Below are 16,458 nucleotides of genomic sequence, written 5' to 3' on the forward strand. Positions count from 1 at the left end.
TACAGAAAGGCGAGGTGAGTCGCATATAGTAGACACACATTGGTTGGCTCAAAGGTCTCTCTCAGTTTGGTTGTGTGATTTGTCGGTATAATGCATGGATGGAAGTGATTTCTCCTATGGGGTAAGAGCTGGTGATGTGTGTGGGGTTGTGTGGGTTGCTCCAAACTTGTTGCTAGAAATGCGTTGCTTGATTTTCTTTCTGTTTATTTGAACTGCTCTATAGCACCATGGCCGATTGGGTGTTAGGAGGTGTTATAGCAAAACAGTGACAAACATAGCTAGGGTAACATGTGAAGGAGGTAAAGAGGTGATCATTGACAGTGATAGGCATGAAAAGTCAGCTGGGCAGAGTGGGGGTCCATAAATAGATAAGACACTTAGTCCTTGGCTAGCTTAGGCAGTGTGTGAAAAGATGGGCCCTGAGGTGTTTCATGAAAGCAGCCTTCTTAATCCGCCAGAGGGGGAGAAGGAGTTTGATAGGTCGGAGCAGGTGTCCCGGATACCTATATGAGTTAGACAACATCTTTCATATTACACCATGGGGTGATCGGGAGGCAGTCTAGGCCACGGAGCGCGGGAGCGATGGATGGAATTTGTTTGCGGAGGGCAGTGTCCGAGCCGCTAAATGGAGACCAGCACTGAGTAGCTTTATGGCCAGAAGGGACACTCCTGCTAAGAGGTCACCCCATGCAGGCTGGACAGGACAGGCACAGGTACAGTTGTTTTGAGGTGGTTGGGAGAGATAAGGTGGCAGTATTTAAGGGTAGAGCGTTCGCTTAGTGGAGGTTGATAGTAGGGGCGATTCTGTTGTCTGCGGATGTAGGGAACAAGATTGTATCCTCTGCGTGCAGTTTAGAGAGAGTTCCATATGCTGTCAGCGTTTTCAATTGTTGATATCTTTAGGTACATTTGGGTGCCTTCGAGATGTTGATACACAGTGACGCAAGAGTATTTCAGAATCGAACCAAGACCTTCAAGAACAGATCGATTGAATAATGTAGGAGCTAGGATTGAGACACACTACACACCATTCTTGTTGTAGTCATGCGAGCTCCGATTTTTACCATTAAGTGTCTATTGGAGAGGCAGGATGTAAACCAGCTGAAATGCGGAGCAACGTCCAAGGCCATGAGTTGCCTTCCATGGGATTGTTTGACAGGATGTCGGGGTCAGAAATATCGTATGGACAAAATATTGTGTCAAAGATATTGAGAAGAAGGATATCGAGAAGGGAAGTGTAAATTAGTAAGTATAGATTTGCCTTTCTTAACTCCATGTCTACTACGCACGTTGAACCTATATATCTCATCAAGGTACATATATGTGGAGTCCAGCATACTGAACGCTTGCTTGCCCATAGAAACTGACCGCCACGATATTCTTGCCCTCGATGTTCTCACCGTGACACGTCGGCCACGTGATATGGTATGTTCGATCTTTGGCGCACATGGTCAAGGACTTTGAGGCTGTCTTTCCTGAGCCCAATCTGTCTTTTGCTAGATTGACCGGTGGCGATCAGAGCTTCTTTAGTGATGACCCTGCTGGTTTAAGGGTCATCCCTGCAGTGGTACAGGCAATGTACACCATGATGCAGTCACAGAAGCTGGCGATGGAGGCGAGAGACTGGCATCAACTCAAAGTCATTGGGTACCAGCCATTTCTTTGGAGCGGGCATCCTGGCGTGCAGGAGGGCTGGCGTTGGTGGGTGGCTCGTTGTTTTGGCCCTGAGTGTATTTCTTGCTCCAAGGACTGGCACGGATAGGCACTCGCAGATCTGTCCTTCTCAGTGTAGGCCATACGCATGACTCTACCCCAGCCCCGCAGACACTAGCTGATCTGCCAGCCTCCCTATCGGCCAATCTGCTTCTGAAGTGTACAAGTCTTATGTGATTGCCCAGCTGCCTGACTGCCTTCCAAGCCTGTGCTAATGAGACGAGACGGGGCTGTTTGCCCTCCTCCCCTGAAACCCTCATAAGGGCGCTTGCACCTGTCCCGCGGCAGGGACCCTGTAGGCGGCTGCAAGGTGGCGAAAGAAGCCGCACGAGGCGCGATCAGCAAACATGCAAAGAAGGCAGGGTTGAGGCAGCGAAGATGGCCCCCACCCACTCGCAAACACCGCGCTGGTCAGCGAAAGGCTATTATGGTGCGGTTATCTAATCCCCTGGAGGGATTGCACGAATGGACCAATAGGAAGGGAGCCCTGAGGTATCCCTAGTCTGGATTCAATCCAGAGAGTGCGAGCCATGTCTTCTGGGAAGCAGGTGCACGTATCTATGACATGCTGTCTGATGGGACTGAACGTTCACCAGTGTTTCAAAACGTGTAATTGACACGAATGATGTCATTCACACGCATTACAGACACGAATGATGTCATTCCCACGCATTACAGACACGAATGATGTCATTCACACGCGTTACAGATTTGTATAGCATTGACAATCAGAAGAAAATCTTCATTAGGGAAATACTTTTTTAGTAACTTGGTATGGTTCTATAAGAAATATTTGTTTTATTAAGATATGTGTATGGTATTTACAGGAAAAACAGATTACTTTACAGAAAAATAACGGGAGAAATGCAGGTAAAAAATGAGTTTCATGAGGAGAAAGCAATGAAAGGAGAAAAGGAATTTTAAATTTAAGTAGATTCTGAACACAAGCATAAGTCTTTCAAGGAAGATAAGATAACAAGTTGAAGTTCTCTCTTTAACCCCTTCGTAGATGGTTCCAGAGTTTCAGCCTTTCAGGACTGTGTAAGAAATAGTCTGGTTCCGTGTTTCGGATACTTTCTGTTTTGACCCTGCATGGCTAGCACGAGGAGACCAGAAATAACTGTATCAAAACGGTCTCTAATCGTTTTTTTTACAGATTATTTGTGACGTCACTACTCAAACGTAATAGGAGAATGATAGAGATGCCCGACTGTAAGAAGTTATCGCAGAGGACCTGTGACATCACAGTTCAGAGGTCGCAGCTGCGCGAGAGGAGGGACGCATCGGTGGCAACTGAAGATACTACGGGCCAGATGTACGACCCTAAATTGCATGCGCAAACGGGATTGCGACCCGTTTGCGCATGCAAAATGGCCCAGGGCCATTTACAATTCCTAAATAGCGAGTCACACTTTATTTGCGACGCCCTATTTAAGAATTGCGAGTTGCAATTAGGAAGGGGTGGTCCCTTCCTAATTGGGTCCGCAAATCAATGTACGAATGTTTTATGACCACAATTGCGTCGCAAAACACTCGCAAATTGCCACCCTCTTCAAGAGGGTGGTAATGCAGTCGCAATTTCCTTCCACTTTGTGACTGTCTCTAAAAATATTTTTTAAGGGCAGGCAGTCGTCCCCGGGACCACTGCCTGCCCTTAAAAATGAAACAGAAACGTTTATTATTTTTTTTCATTTAAATGCATCCTGTTTTCCTTTAAGGAAAACGGGCTGCATCAAAAAAACATAAAAGTGCTTTATTTAAAAGCAGTCCCAGACATGGTGGTCTGCTGAGCCCAGCTGGCCACCATCCCTGGGAGGGCGAGCCATTCCCAATGGGCTCTCAAATTGCGAGAGGCTCATTAATATTAATGAGTTTCGCAATTTGTGACCCCATTGGGAATCGCAAACAGTGTTAAACACACTGTTGTACATGGCAAATTGCACCTCGCAAATTGCGACTCGCAAATGAGTCGCAATTTGCGAGGCGCAAATATGCTGGTCGTACATCTGGCTTTACATCTGGAGACACTACCTCGGTAGTGCCATTATATGAAATGATGAGTCATCGCCTCTCAGGTACGTCTATATCTATCTATATCTGTATCCTTCATCTGCACTGTTTTTGTACCCTAAATCCTGTACCTTTACCGTGTACCACGAGCCCTGTGCCCTAAACCCTGTATTCTAAACCATATATGATAAATCCTGTGGGGCAGATTTACAAGCCCCTTGCGTGACTTTTGCTCTGCAGTTGCATCACTTTTTAGACGCAACAGCGGCGCAAACAATGCGACCTATCTACAACGTGACGCATCTAGGGAGATGCGTCATGTTGTAAAGCCCTGTGTCACATTATACCTGCGTCAGGTATAATGTATGCAGGGTGGGAGTTCCCACGCAGGAAGGTCGCGTAAAAGTGACTCAGTGAAATCTACAAGATTTCACTGCGCCACTTTTAGGACGCCACTGTGTCAAAACCTTACGCCTGCTTCAAGCAGGCGTAAGTAGTGACGCAGTGTAATGGGAACAGGCCTCAACACGCATTGCTGGAGTTGCGTTGTGCTTGCGACACAACTCCAGCAATGCGTGACTTTTCCGCCAACATATGCGTCAGAATTTCTGACGCATCTGTCAATCCTTGCGCCATAGTTCGCCGTATTGTAAATACGGCGCATCTATGGTGGCGCAAGGGTTTCTCAGGGTGGAGCAGGGAAATTGGCACATCTGTACAGATTCGTCACTTTCTTGTAAATTTGCCCCTGTATTCTTAACTTCGGTACCTTTAACCCTGGTCATTTTATCCAGTTTGTTTTACTGTTGTACCATAAATATTGTAACCTAAACCCTTAAACCTCATCCCTTCATCCTGTACCCTGCGCCAGGTACACACAACCCTGTACACTCCGCCCTGCTCCCTTAACCATGGGCCATCAACCAACCTTCTACTCTCAACCCTGAGCCCCGTACTGTTAATGCTGTACCTTTAACAATAAACTCTGTTAGGTAAACATGCAATAGGGTTCTGGTGATATCTGAACCACATCTAGTTGGTCTGTAGACTTGTAACTTGTTTGATTTCAACAAAATGATAAGAGGAACGGAAGTGACAACACACTTCCTGTGATCCTCCCTCCATGACAGGAAGTAATACCCGTGACTTTATCCCTGGTGAACTCTTGTACTGTGTTTTGTAGCAGTCTTGTTTGAAAGCACCAGGATGCACAGTGTTAATAAACAGTGCTTGAGAACAGGCCCAGACAAGCAGCAGCTCAAACTAGCAGAAAGACCAGCAGTCAGGCTGGATAAAGTGTAGGTGCTCTGTGTAAACCATAGGCGTTGCTGGAAGCAGCACAGGGGGGCGAGGTTCAACTGGACTGCCCCTCGACCAGATGTAGGCCCTGCCAGGTACTGCATAGAAGGAGAAACAAACATGCATGTAATATTCACGTATGCTTATGTCACTTCATTTATTCATGGAATTGTGATAGTGCTTTCGTAAAAGTGCTTAAAAACATTTACATCACACAGTACTGTAATATAATGAACAATGCAAGAAACAATGCGAAGGGGAAGAACAAAATAAATAAAAAGCCACTTGCAGATAATCTAGGAGAACAATGAAAATAAATAAATAAATAACATGTAGAGTAACATGAAATAGTTGTAAGCATTCGAAAAATGCATAACATTATAAAAGTTCAAAAACGAGGGGCTGATTTAGCTAGGTTTCACGCAACGCACCCAGACTCATTGCTGCGCTGCGTGAAAGGGAGAGGGCAGTAATGCGCATATTTTGCATTATATGGCGCATTCCTGTCCTCTCCTTGCGCTAGCGGACGATGTGCTGCCTTGCGTCAATGGAGGCACACTAGCGCTGTGGTGCAGGGGTGGCTGTCGTGTAGGCAGGATTATTTTTGGGCAGGAAGGAACACCTGCCTGAACAAAAACAATCGGCAGAGGCATTTCCCGTTTTATAAGTGATCTGCAGATGCTGCACACTTAGAAAGAGGAAGCAACGAGGAGAAATGAAGATGTTTCTCGTTGCTGCGCCGCCTCTGGGAAGGCGTAGCATTTTGATGCATTCCCAGTTCCACAAGAGTTGGTAAGCCTGGGAATGCTTCAGAATACATGGGTGGATGCAGAGGGACACCCACACTCCACCCATGTAACGCCTCCGCCACACAAAATAATGTATTACTCCAGATTTATCAATCCACTTACTAAATTTATCTCTGAATGCAAAAAGAACAATTGATGGAAAGAATGCAGAAAAATGTCACACATTCACCCGACTACAGAGATCTGGGCCTAAATCCATCGTTTTTTTGCTCACCATGACATTGCAGTTTGGACCCAGTCATATGCAAATCAGTCTTGACCCTGCGCCCAATGGCAACAGTCCAGCCCGAACTGCAAGGCCAGGTCCTCCCTGAACTGGAAACAAGCATCCTAGGACCGGTTTTGGGCTATCATCCCTCATCAGCCAGGATAGCCTGACTCCAGTGGCATGGAAGGCATGGGACCTACAGCTGGGCATACCCGACCCACTCTAGGTGACAAATACAAAAAGAACAATTGCTGAACAAAAGGCAGAACAATGTCACACATTCACCCCAGTACAGAGATCTGGACCTAAATCCATCGTTTTTTTGCTCACCATGCCATTCCAGTTTGGACCCAGCCATATGCAATTCAGTCAACCAAGCCAAGCAGCTCGAGACCAAAGAACAAAGCCCCATCAGTAAGGCAAAGTTTTTAAACTTGACAGTCAGTGTGGGCAGCAAATAAAAAATCCTCACAGATCACCCAGGCCAGGGAGTGGGGCAACAGCTGGAAGATCTTCTCTGGAATGGCACAGATAGCCCATTGCTAGATCGGTAAGTCGACAGTGACGATGGTCAACACAGAGCCAACACACCACAGTCTTAAAACAAGAAGGGAAAGATGACAATAGGGGTAAGGGGCATGGCCGCTAATTTAGCCGCCTCACACCTACCTCACTACAGCCACCTGGATCCCAACAACAGTGCCTGCAACAACATGAAGAACAATAGTGGCCAACCAACGTACACACGAGGACCATCCAGGAAGTGGTGACCCCAATCCTGACTGCTTCTGTGTTTTGACCATAGACCCAAGGCTTGGAGAGATAAAGGGCCTGAGTTAGATCTCGGTGGACGGGTTACTCTGTCACAACGGTGATGGATATCCCGTCCGCCGAAATATAAATCCCATAGGATATACTGAGTTTTATATTACAGCGGACAGGATACCCATCACCGTCGTGACAGAGTAACCCTTCCGCCGAGATCTAAATCAGGCCCAAAGTTATTTTTTCCACGGTTACAGTACATGGTCATGGAGAGATGCGGAGTTTGGAACACATCTCACCAAGATTCAGCCAGTAATGTGTCCCTGGCCCTCAACCTTTCTTCAATGAGAGCTGCTGCTTCACAAAGGTGTGCGACCATAGGTTGGTAAAATTAGATTCCATAAAATGTGCACATTTAAGGGGCTCCACACTGACTACCCCTCGTAGACCTCAGGGTCAGAGACAGAGGACTGATAGCCTCTGCACAGTTACTCCATCCTCCTCCATGGAGGAGTTCGGTTCCCACTCTGCCACAATGTGTAACCAGTATATGGGAACCGGGGCGAAGTCCCTGTAACTCCTTGGATACAGGGCACATTTGGGAAAAGAGGAGGGTTCCAGCAATGGAAGCTCTTGGAGGAATGTTTGAGAAAGAGAACGCAACCCCCCCCCCCCTCCTTGATTAAGTAAATATTTAAATAATGGATATACCACTCATGTATCCTTAAAAAGGGGGCTTCAACCATCTTCAGACACACACACACTTTTCAATAACAAAGTCTGTTTATAATTGTCCTTCAATTACACAAAACTTTGCTTTTTTTTTAATAACAAAAGGGGTCAATAGTTCTAGACAAAATAACGTTTCATCATATTCAGAAGCCACCAACATTTAGTGAGTAAATAATGTAAATTGCTGACTCACCATAAATTGATCATTCAGTGATTTACAGTAAAGTTCCTTATATTTGTGACGGAGAGTAACAAACAATGGCCAACGCACTTATCCGATTTGCATGTAAATCCTACATAGTGTAAAGATGGAGGGTAAACTCTTGTTGTGTCACCCCACGTGGTATTGTTCTCTCTCTATTAAATATAGTCCATATATATGACGGTAAAGTGCAGCTTCTTTAATTCATATATCTGCTCTCTAGAAAGTGTTAACACTCATGAATTGTAGTTGATGCGTTTCAGCAATGGTGCCAAATACCCTTTCTCAGGGCAGAAAAGGGTCACTGCTAAGCCCTCTTTGTTGTAATGAATCCAGTCTGATGTCTTTTATAGAGTCTCATTCCTCCCTGTAAAAATAAAATAATTACTATTCAGAATAAATTGGTGTTATATATCCGCTAGTACCTTTACATTTTTTCTAGTTCATCAAAAAAAACACAGCTGTCACTAAACTCCAAACTTTGTGTACGGTCATATTTTTTCTAAATCTGTGTAATTTAAATCAGTAGTTTAATCTACACACATTTACAGACAAAACATCAGAATTGGCGCCATACTTAAAAATATATATTTTTATTCAGAAACCATCTTGAAAAACACTAGTGGCTGATACCACCTCTTGTCTACAAGATGCTACTTTCAGGTCCAGTGTGGGCGACAGAGCAGAAGGAGGCCCAGGTGGCATCTATTGGCCACACCCTTCCAAAATGGCCACCTCAGCATCTACAATGGGTGGTACGCAGCAGATCCAGTCCACGTGTGGCGCAAGCTGTACAAATAGTTAGCCACCACCTTTACGAGTCCCTTAAATCTCACCCCTGGTGGCATCCTGTCCTGGCCGCCCCTGGAGCCCTGGTCCTGGTCATGTGTTTGCCGAGTGTGCTCTTGGCTCGAGTTGCTGTTGACTGGCCACTTGCCCAGGCCAAAGGACTGTTCTTTCAGTTCTGTGGAATGACCAGTCCACGTTGGACTGAGAGAGTGACGAGGAATTTGAAAAGACAACTTGCACGTTTGTAGCTACCCTCTGCTGGGCCTTGTAGATCCTCTTCTTGGCGCTATATTAACGACATTGCTGTGTAGTAATCTCTACATATTCTCTGCATAAACCAGGGGCCTTGAACTGTTCCATGCCGAGCCACCGTCCCTATAATAATTTCATAATATTTTCTCACAATTATCTTTTAAAGCATAAAATATTGTCAGCAAGCTGCAACATTGAATTGAGCTTTGAGTATGATTTAATTCGGAGATTTAAATTCGAATAGTCAAATGTTTCTTTTTAATTAATCTCAGTGGATATGTATCCTGTAAAACATTACAAGCAAAGCAAATATTTCAAGTGAGAGCGCTGTGGGGTTTCTTAAAAAAAACAGAAAACTATTGGGGTCCTTTAGACCCCATTGGTCAGTCCGCCGGGTTAGGGGAAGGCCTGAGCTCCGCTGCCCCGGGTCACGCCACCTGGTGGGTTCAAAGACCTCCCTGTCCTGGAGATCCTTTTCATCTAAAACGCACCTCTCAACACAGGTGCACTTTCAGTGAAAAATCACTGCATGGCCTCGGAGGTGTTGTTTCTGCGAAATCAGAATGGATCCAAAAGGGCCGGGTGCGCAGGGAGTTTCTGCCCGCCTCATGGGGGTCTTTGACGGCGCTTCTTTCCCAGACACATTGGTACCAGCAGCCCTTTGGCCAACAGGTGGACGGTCACAGGTGTCTGCCGGCAGAGCTGCCGGGAAACCTAACAGCTACTCTAAGGGCCTTATTCACAGAGGTAAACTTGCACTTCTGGGTAATTGTACGTTTTGTTTTTTGATTTTCACAAACTGCATGTTGATAGTAAATGTACGACTGTAGAGAACTCGGCACATAAAAAGATAGTTTTACGCTCCGACTATGGAGTCTCCACAGTCGTAAACTTACTATCAACTCGTAGTTTGTGAATACCCAAAAAAGTGAAATTAAACAAAAGTGTAAGTTTATCTTAATCAGGCTTAAATGGGGCAGGAGACCCACAGGTTTGATGCTGGAGGAATCACATCGGTTTTCAGGCCGTCTTCTCAAAGCTTAATTTGAGCCGGTGGTTGCAGGTGGGGCCACCACTAATTTGTGAGGATCGGCACATACATTCCTTCATCAGACCATCACCCAGAGGCAGGGAGAGAAAGGATGAGAAAGAGGGATGAACTGTGGCAAAGAAGGCAGGGATAAAAAGAACCTTAAAGGGTGATCGGGTTATCCGACATTCAATAGCGCCGGTCAGAGGTTTCCAAACTAAACTTTGGGCCATGCTGTAGCGGTGGCCAAGCAGGAGACAGACTGTCTGTTTCTACTGCCAATCAAAGCAGCTAAATACAGCACCATCTCACATGCAAACAATCTAGTTTCTTTCTTACCAGTTTTGCATCCTCAGAATGCGGTCTGTCTCAGAGCCCCCTGTATATTCCCGTTCCTTGCTCCTATCTCAGCGCCTTTCCTTCTTTGGGAGTCATACCACTGCACCCTACTAACACCTAACACCATCTAACTCATCTATGAATTTCATTACAAGACCATTATGCAAATACTTTTATTTGCTGCCCAAACATGCAGCCCTTTAAAGAATGTAACTACATCACAAGAAGTAGAACGTTAGTAACGTAACAAGTAGACTGCGCAGACTCCAATCTTCCTCTTTTGTTCGCTGCTCTGACACAGCTAAGTACACCTTTTATTACTCCACTATTTACCGTAATTTTTTAACTATTTCGTATAATGGAATATATATATATACTAAATTGACTAGTACTCTCTATATATTTTGATATCTTAGCGAACTGTATAGCATTCTTTACATGTACTTTACTAACTTTTAACAGTTTTAGCTTGCCACCTCCCCTGTCCAATTTATGGCAGGGAATGGCTTTCTTTCGCTCCATGATCGCTCCACGATCATTTATTCTAGCTAGGTAAGTATTTAAACACGACTGTGCGCACACTTACTTGTTCATATCACCGCTTAATTGTTTATCCATTACCCGCCTTGCGGGTTCATCCTTAATTCATTTAATTATCTGTAACGCTCATCACCGTATTGCTTATTTTAGAAAATAATTAAGGAAAAGAAACGGAACCGAAGCGTGCGTCCCTTCAAATTCGTGTATCCTAGCAACATGCTAGGATACGAAAGAACGTGCAGTTTCAGCCTCATGCAAGCAGGAAGTCGCACTGCTTCTCTCCGGCTCCACGTCAGGTCCCCATGGTTACGGTACCTCAATTCGAGTGTGTAACGGTGACGGTGCGTCCGCGCATGCGCATTTGTGAAAAGAAGTTCCTGTCAACGAGGAAGAGGGAGCCCCGGGATGCCACGCTGCAGGTAAGGCATTATTTCTTATCTTTTTTTATCAATGTTTACCTTACTTTAAAAGGAGGGCGGGTGGGAGGCGGACGGCGGGCGGCAGGCAGCTCTGCTTCACCCTGGTGTGTGCGTAGCGCTGCCTGCTACGCCTACTTCGTAAACTACGAAGCAGGCAGCTCTACATACACTCCGTGGGCGAAGTGGAGTACTACGCCCCGGGTTAGTCTTGATAATATGCCCCTTAAATCTTCCGTGAGGGAAGCAGTTGATGCTGCTTTACTTAAGAGGAAGAGGCTATCCACTCCAGAGGAGATCTACTTTTCCCTCTCGGACGGGGATTCCCCCTCTACCACAGGGCCTAAAAAAGGGGGTAAAGTACTCCACAAAAGAAAACACCTGAAGGATGCATTCACCCATGCATTAGAGATTGTTAGCCCCCGCGCTACAAGAGATGTTGGTGCTCAATAGCAGCACAATAGAGAGATCCCAGTTCCCTGGGATTCAGAGAAGAGAGGCCCATAGCGGCATTAGAGATGATGGTATCCTACACGGTACAATGATTTAAGTGATGATTCCTTACAATTTAATTATGACTATGAGGAGGGCGAGTTCATCTTTGGTCCCCAAGATACCCCTGAGGATCTTGACGAGGACTTAGATCATCCTTCAGCCTCATCATTTACAGTTAAAGATCTGCTCGATGGGGAGATGTTCAACCCCACTGCGTTTCGTCACCCTCGCAGCACCGAATGGTGGCCTATGAGCCATGTGGGTAAATATTTATCCCAGTGGGTCAGGAAACCCCCTGGACAGAAACACACGCAACTTATTGCGTAATGAGTGCCCTCGCCCCTCTTCGGAGGACAAGATCTGCAATACCCCCACCCTTGACCCCAAATTGATCACCTTCCTTTTAAAATCAGGGAGGGACCCAAGAAAAGGAATTGAAAAATGCCTGAAGCAATGTCAGGATAAGCTTCTTGACGTCCTGGGACTGCTATCCAAAATACTTAATATGACCGAAGAGGCTAGAACTAACAATTCCCGGGTTGATACCGAACTTTTACGAGGTTGGTCCCAACGTGCAATCTGTTTTATCGGGAATGCTAACGCCAACCTAATCACCGAACGGAGGAAGGCAGTCCTCCTCAGAATGAACCCCAAACTCGCGGACCTATCCGCCAAAGAGGACATGTGCGACGCCAAAGGCCTTTTGTTCGGTTATAACTTTGTAAAATCCTTGGGAAAGTACATGTCCATCTTCAACGCCTTCAGTAAGGCACAATCTAACATGCGAAGAGTTTTTGGGGGTCGATCACTTTTTGGAAGGGCTGACAGGAGGGGACAACCTGTCAGCCGTGGTTACTTCAGGTCCCAATTCGATACACAAGAGAAAAGAGGTACAAGCCCTTATAGAGGCTCCCGCTCAAACTTCTACCCCCAGAGAGGAAGGGGTTCAAGAGCCCGTGGCGGCAGATCAAGGTTCTCCAACCAATCTTTCCAAGGTAAGTCTGAATCCCTCCTTTCCCTCCAAGGTGGCAGGAAGACTGAAGCATTTTGCAGACAATTGGTTATGAATCACTCAAGACCCGCGGGTCTTAGAAACTGTAGCGGGCTTCAAGATAGACTTTTGGGAGGAACTGTCCCAATAAAGATTCCCAAACGAGATTTCTCTAGACAAAGAGAACTCAAAACTAATAGAACTGGAAATCTCCCAAATGTTACACAAAGGAGCCATTATAAAAATTTCCCTTTCAGAAATCTCAAAGAGTTTCCTAAGTACTATTTTTCTAGTCAGAAAGAAGGACAAGGGTTGGCGACCCGTCATAAATCTGAGATATTTAAACACATTTCTAACATACAGACACTTCAAGATGGAAGGTATCCATCTTTTGAGGGACATCTTGCAAGCCAGGGATTGGCTGGTAAAATTGGATCTGAAAGATGCCTAGTTTACCATACCCATGGACGAGGAGTGTCGCAAGTACCTTTGTTTTACTTGGAAAGAAACTCTTTACCAGTTCCAGTGTCTTCCCTTCAGCCTTTTGTCAGCCCCTTGGTGCTTCACCAAGGTCCTGTGGCTAGTGGTCAGCTATCTCAGAGAGAGAGGGATTCGTCTAATAATTTACCTAGACGATATTCTCATCATGTCTCAAGACAAGTTAGAAATTATGAAACATTTAGAAATGACCATGGACCTCCTTCGAGACTTGGGCTTCATCATAAACATGGAAAAATCTATTTTGACCCCATCACAGGAACTAGAGTTCCTTGATTTCCAAGTAAACACTATTCTGTTCAACCTAATCCTTCCCCACAAGAAGGTTACCAAAATAAAAAAAACATGTTTCTCTTATCCTTTCCAAAGAATCTATTTGTCTAAAAGATCTGGCCAGAGATTTAGGTCTCCTCTCCTCCTCTATTCAGGCCATTTCACCAGGTCATCTTCTTTACAGGGGTCTGCAAAGATTAAAAGCAGTGGGCTAGAGGAAAGGCCTCTGGTACGAAGACTCTCTACCTCTTTCGGAAGACGCTCGAGAGGATCTTCATTGGTGGTTGAAAAACCTCCAAGCCTGGAGCAGGAAAGCTATTTTCTGGAATGTTCCAGATTTCACTTTAGAATCAGATGCGAGCAACCACGGCTGGGGTGCTCGCCTAAACAATTTAGATATCAGGGGGAGGGGGTCCTTAGAAGAACAATCCCTTCACACAAATTCATTGGAGATGCTAGCAGCTTTGAATATGATTATGAGCTTCAAAGGCCTTTTAAAGAACTCAAATACCCTAATCCTTTTGGGCAACTTCTCAGCTGTCTCTTATATAAATCGCCTTTGGGGCTTGAGATCCAAAAATTTCTCAGATATTGCCAAGCGAATATTGTTGGAACCAAATGATCACCCTCAGAGCAAAATTCATCCCGGGAACACAGAATGTGAGGGCAGACTGTACTTCACGTTTCCTCCACGATTCCAGCGACTAAAAATTAAATCCAGAGTTTTTTTCTCTGATCCAAGAACTTTGGGGCCCAATCCAATTAGACCTGTTTGACAGCAGATTAACTCACCAAATCCAGAGATACTTCAGTTGGAGGCCAGACCCAAATGCATCAGGAGTAGATGCCTTTCTCCAGTCTCGGGCAGGGATCAAGGCTTACGCCTTTCCCCCCTTCTCAATGATTCAGAGCTTATTGTGGAAGGTGAAACTCGAGTCCTGCTCTATCATTCTGGTAATTCCAATTTGGAAATCCCAGGTTTGGTTTCCCAGGGTAACGGATTTAGCAGTGGACTTTCCACGGCTGATCCCATCATCCTTAGGCCTACTCCAGGGTCCGGATAGAGAAGAACACCATTTGGTCATAGAAGGGAGGATGAACCTTCTTGTTTGGATATCAGGGATTCAGGCAGATATTCTGACCTTTCAGGGGAAGCTAAGAGCCCATTGGAAGATTCATGGGCACCAGGAACCAGGAAAAGATACAAGCGTGTTTGGAGAAAATGGTCTTGTTGGTGCCTGGAAAGGGATTTGGATCCCGTTCAGTGTCCTCTACCACATGTAGCTAATTATCTTGCTCATCTCTTTGAATCAGGCCTTTCTTTTAGAACCATCAATTGCTATAGATCAACAACTTCTTCGGGCCATGCTCTGATTAATAACCTTGCTATTGGCAGCAACCCCCTAATCAAAAGAGTTATGAAGGGTGTTAGATTAAGGAGACCTCCCAGGGCTCGCTACGAATCACTTTGGGATGTTAACCTTATTTTTAATCTCTTCCTTTCTTGGTCTGTCAACGATTCACTCTCCCTTAAAAGAATCTCCATGAAACTGGTGACTCTTTTGTGTCTGATCTCCTTTAGAAGGGTCTCCGACATTAGAGCCCTAGAACTTTCTAATAGATTTTATTCCTCTGCAGGTGTTCACTTCGATATTTGGAAAAGAATTAAAACAATGTCAGAGTCTATCTTCTACCCTTTCTTCCATGAATGTGAAAAACTGTGTGTTGTGAATTGTATGAAGTGTTATGAAAATAAGATTTCAACATTTAGACGTGTTGGTTGTAATCAGCTTCTCTTATCATATGTTAGACCCTTTAGGCCTGTTTCCTCAGCGACCTTAGCCAGATGGATCCGTTTGATTATGCATGAGGCTGGAGTGGATCTCTCTAGATTTGGAGATCACTCTTCTAGGGGTGCAATGGTAGCAAAGTTTTTTGGGCAGGAGGATCTCTGCCCGAAATATTTAAAGCGGCAGATTGATCTAACGCAAGTACTTTCTCTAAGTTTTACTTGAGACCAATAGAGCATGTTAGCAGTGTAGCTCTACATGGCTTTAAACATGCATAATGGTAGCCTCCGGTCTTGTAATGAAATGATGATTCTCCATTTATTATGCAGAGAGAATCTTGATTTCATTAAAGACACGCAGAGGCTAACATTATCCCACCCTCCTCTCCCCGAGAGGTTTGGGTTCGGTAGTGTTTATGTTTAATTTGCTGATATTGTATATTATTGCTTTTATCTTTTCAGCTTTAATCTGTCTCTATACCTTTCACTATACAGTGTTCTTTGATTTTTTCTCAGAAAACAATGTTAAGGATTAACTGGATTTTCGGGAACGTCACGTTGTACACCTGTGTCATAGCAGCCCACGAGGAAGATTGGAGTCTGCGCAGTCTACTTGTTATGTTACTAATGTTCTACTTATTGTGATGTAGTTACATTCTTTAAAGGGCTGCATGTTTGAGCAGCAAATAAAAGTATTTGCATAATGTTAGCTTCCGTATGTCTTTAATGAAATCAAGATTCTCTCTGCATAATAATTGGACAATCGTCATTCCCCTGGCCACCTGCATGACCGCACATCCCTCCAGCTAATGATCACACCTGCATCCTAATAATGTAATCTACCAGAAGGAAACTGGAGTGAGTGCATGTAAGGGGTTCCTTGAGAGCACAACGCTAACCCCAGTAACCAACAATAGTCAAAAGCCACAAACCTTGGGTTCCGGAGCAGCGGGCTGAATGGCTTCAGCGCCTCTTCAGGGGGAGTAAGCGCTATATAAGTACAATTACAGTGCAAGTATTACAGATCATTTCAACAGCCCCAAGGCTACTGACAGGAAACATTTTGTACTCATTCCCTTCGTTTAATTTCTTTTCTACAAAACTTAAGAGTTTGGAAATGATGCTGGTCAATGACATTCACTCCCAGAAGCAATGTTTATGCAGTAGTGTGCCTTGTAAAGGGTAGACATGGTGTATATACAATTGCTAATGAGCTGAAATGAGTAGGTATGTGTGGTAACCTGCTGATCTCTGGCTGTCATGAAAATGAGAATTGAGTTTCTCATAATTACACCCATTATTCAAGCT

General features: G+C 44.9%; 1 long non-coding RNA gene across 1 annotated transcript; it reads left to right on the forward strand.

The window, feature by feature from the left end:
• The first annotated feature begins 533 nt into the window (after positions 1-533).
• Positions 534-15,852, forward strand: LOC146859712 (uncharacterized). The gene is made up of 3 exons (XR_014979046.1): positions 534-713; positions 10,839-11,107; positions 15,667-15,852. It is a non-coding gene; the product is annotated as an uncharacterized LOC146859712 (long non-coding RNA).
• The last annotated feature ends 606 nt before the right edge of the window (positions 15,853-16,458 follow it).

This window comes from Triturus cristatus, chromosome 3_1 (genome assembly GCF_964204655.1).
Source record: "Triturus cristatus chromosome 3_1, aTriCri1.1, whole genome shotgun sequence".
In the NCBI taxonomy this organism is placed as follows: Eukaryota; Metazoa; Chordata; class Amphibia; order Caudata; family Salamandridae; genus Triturus; species Triturus cristatus.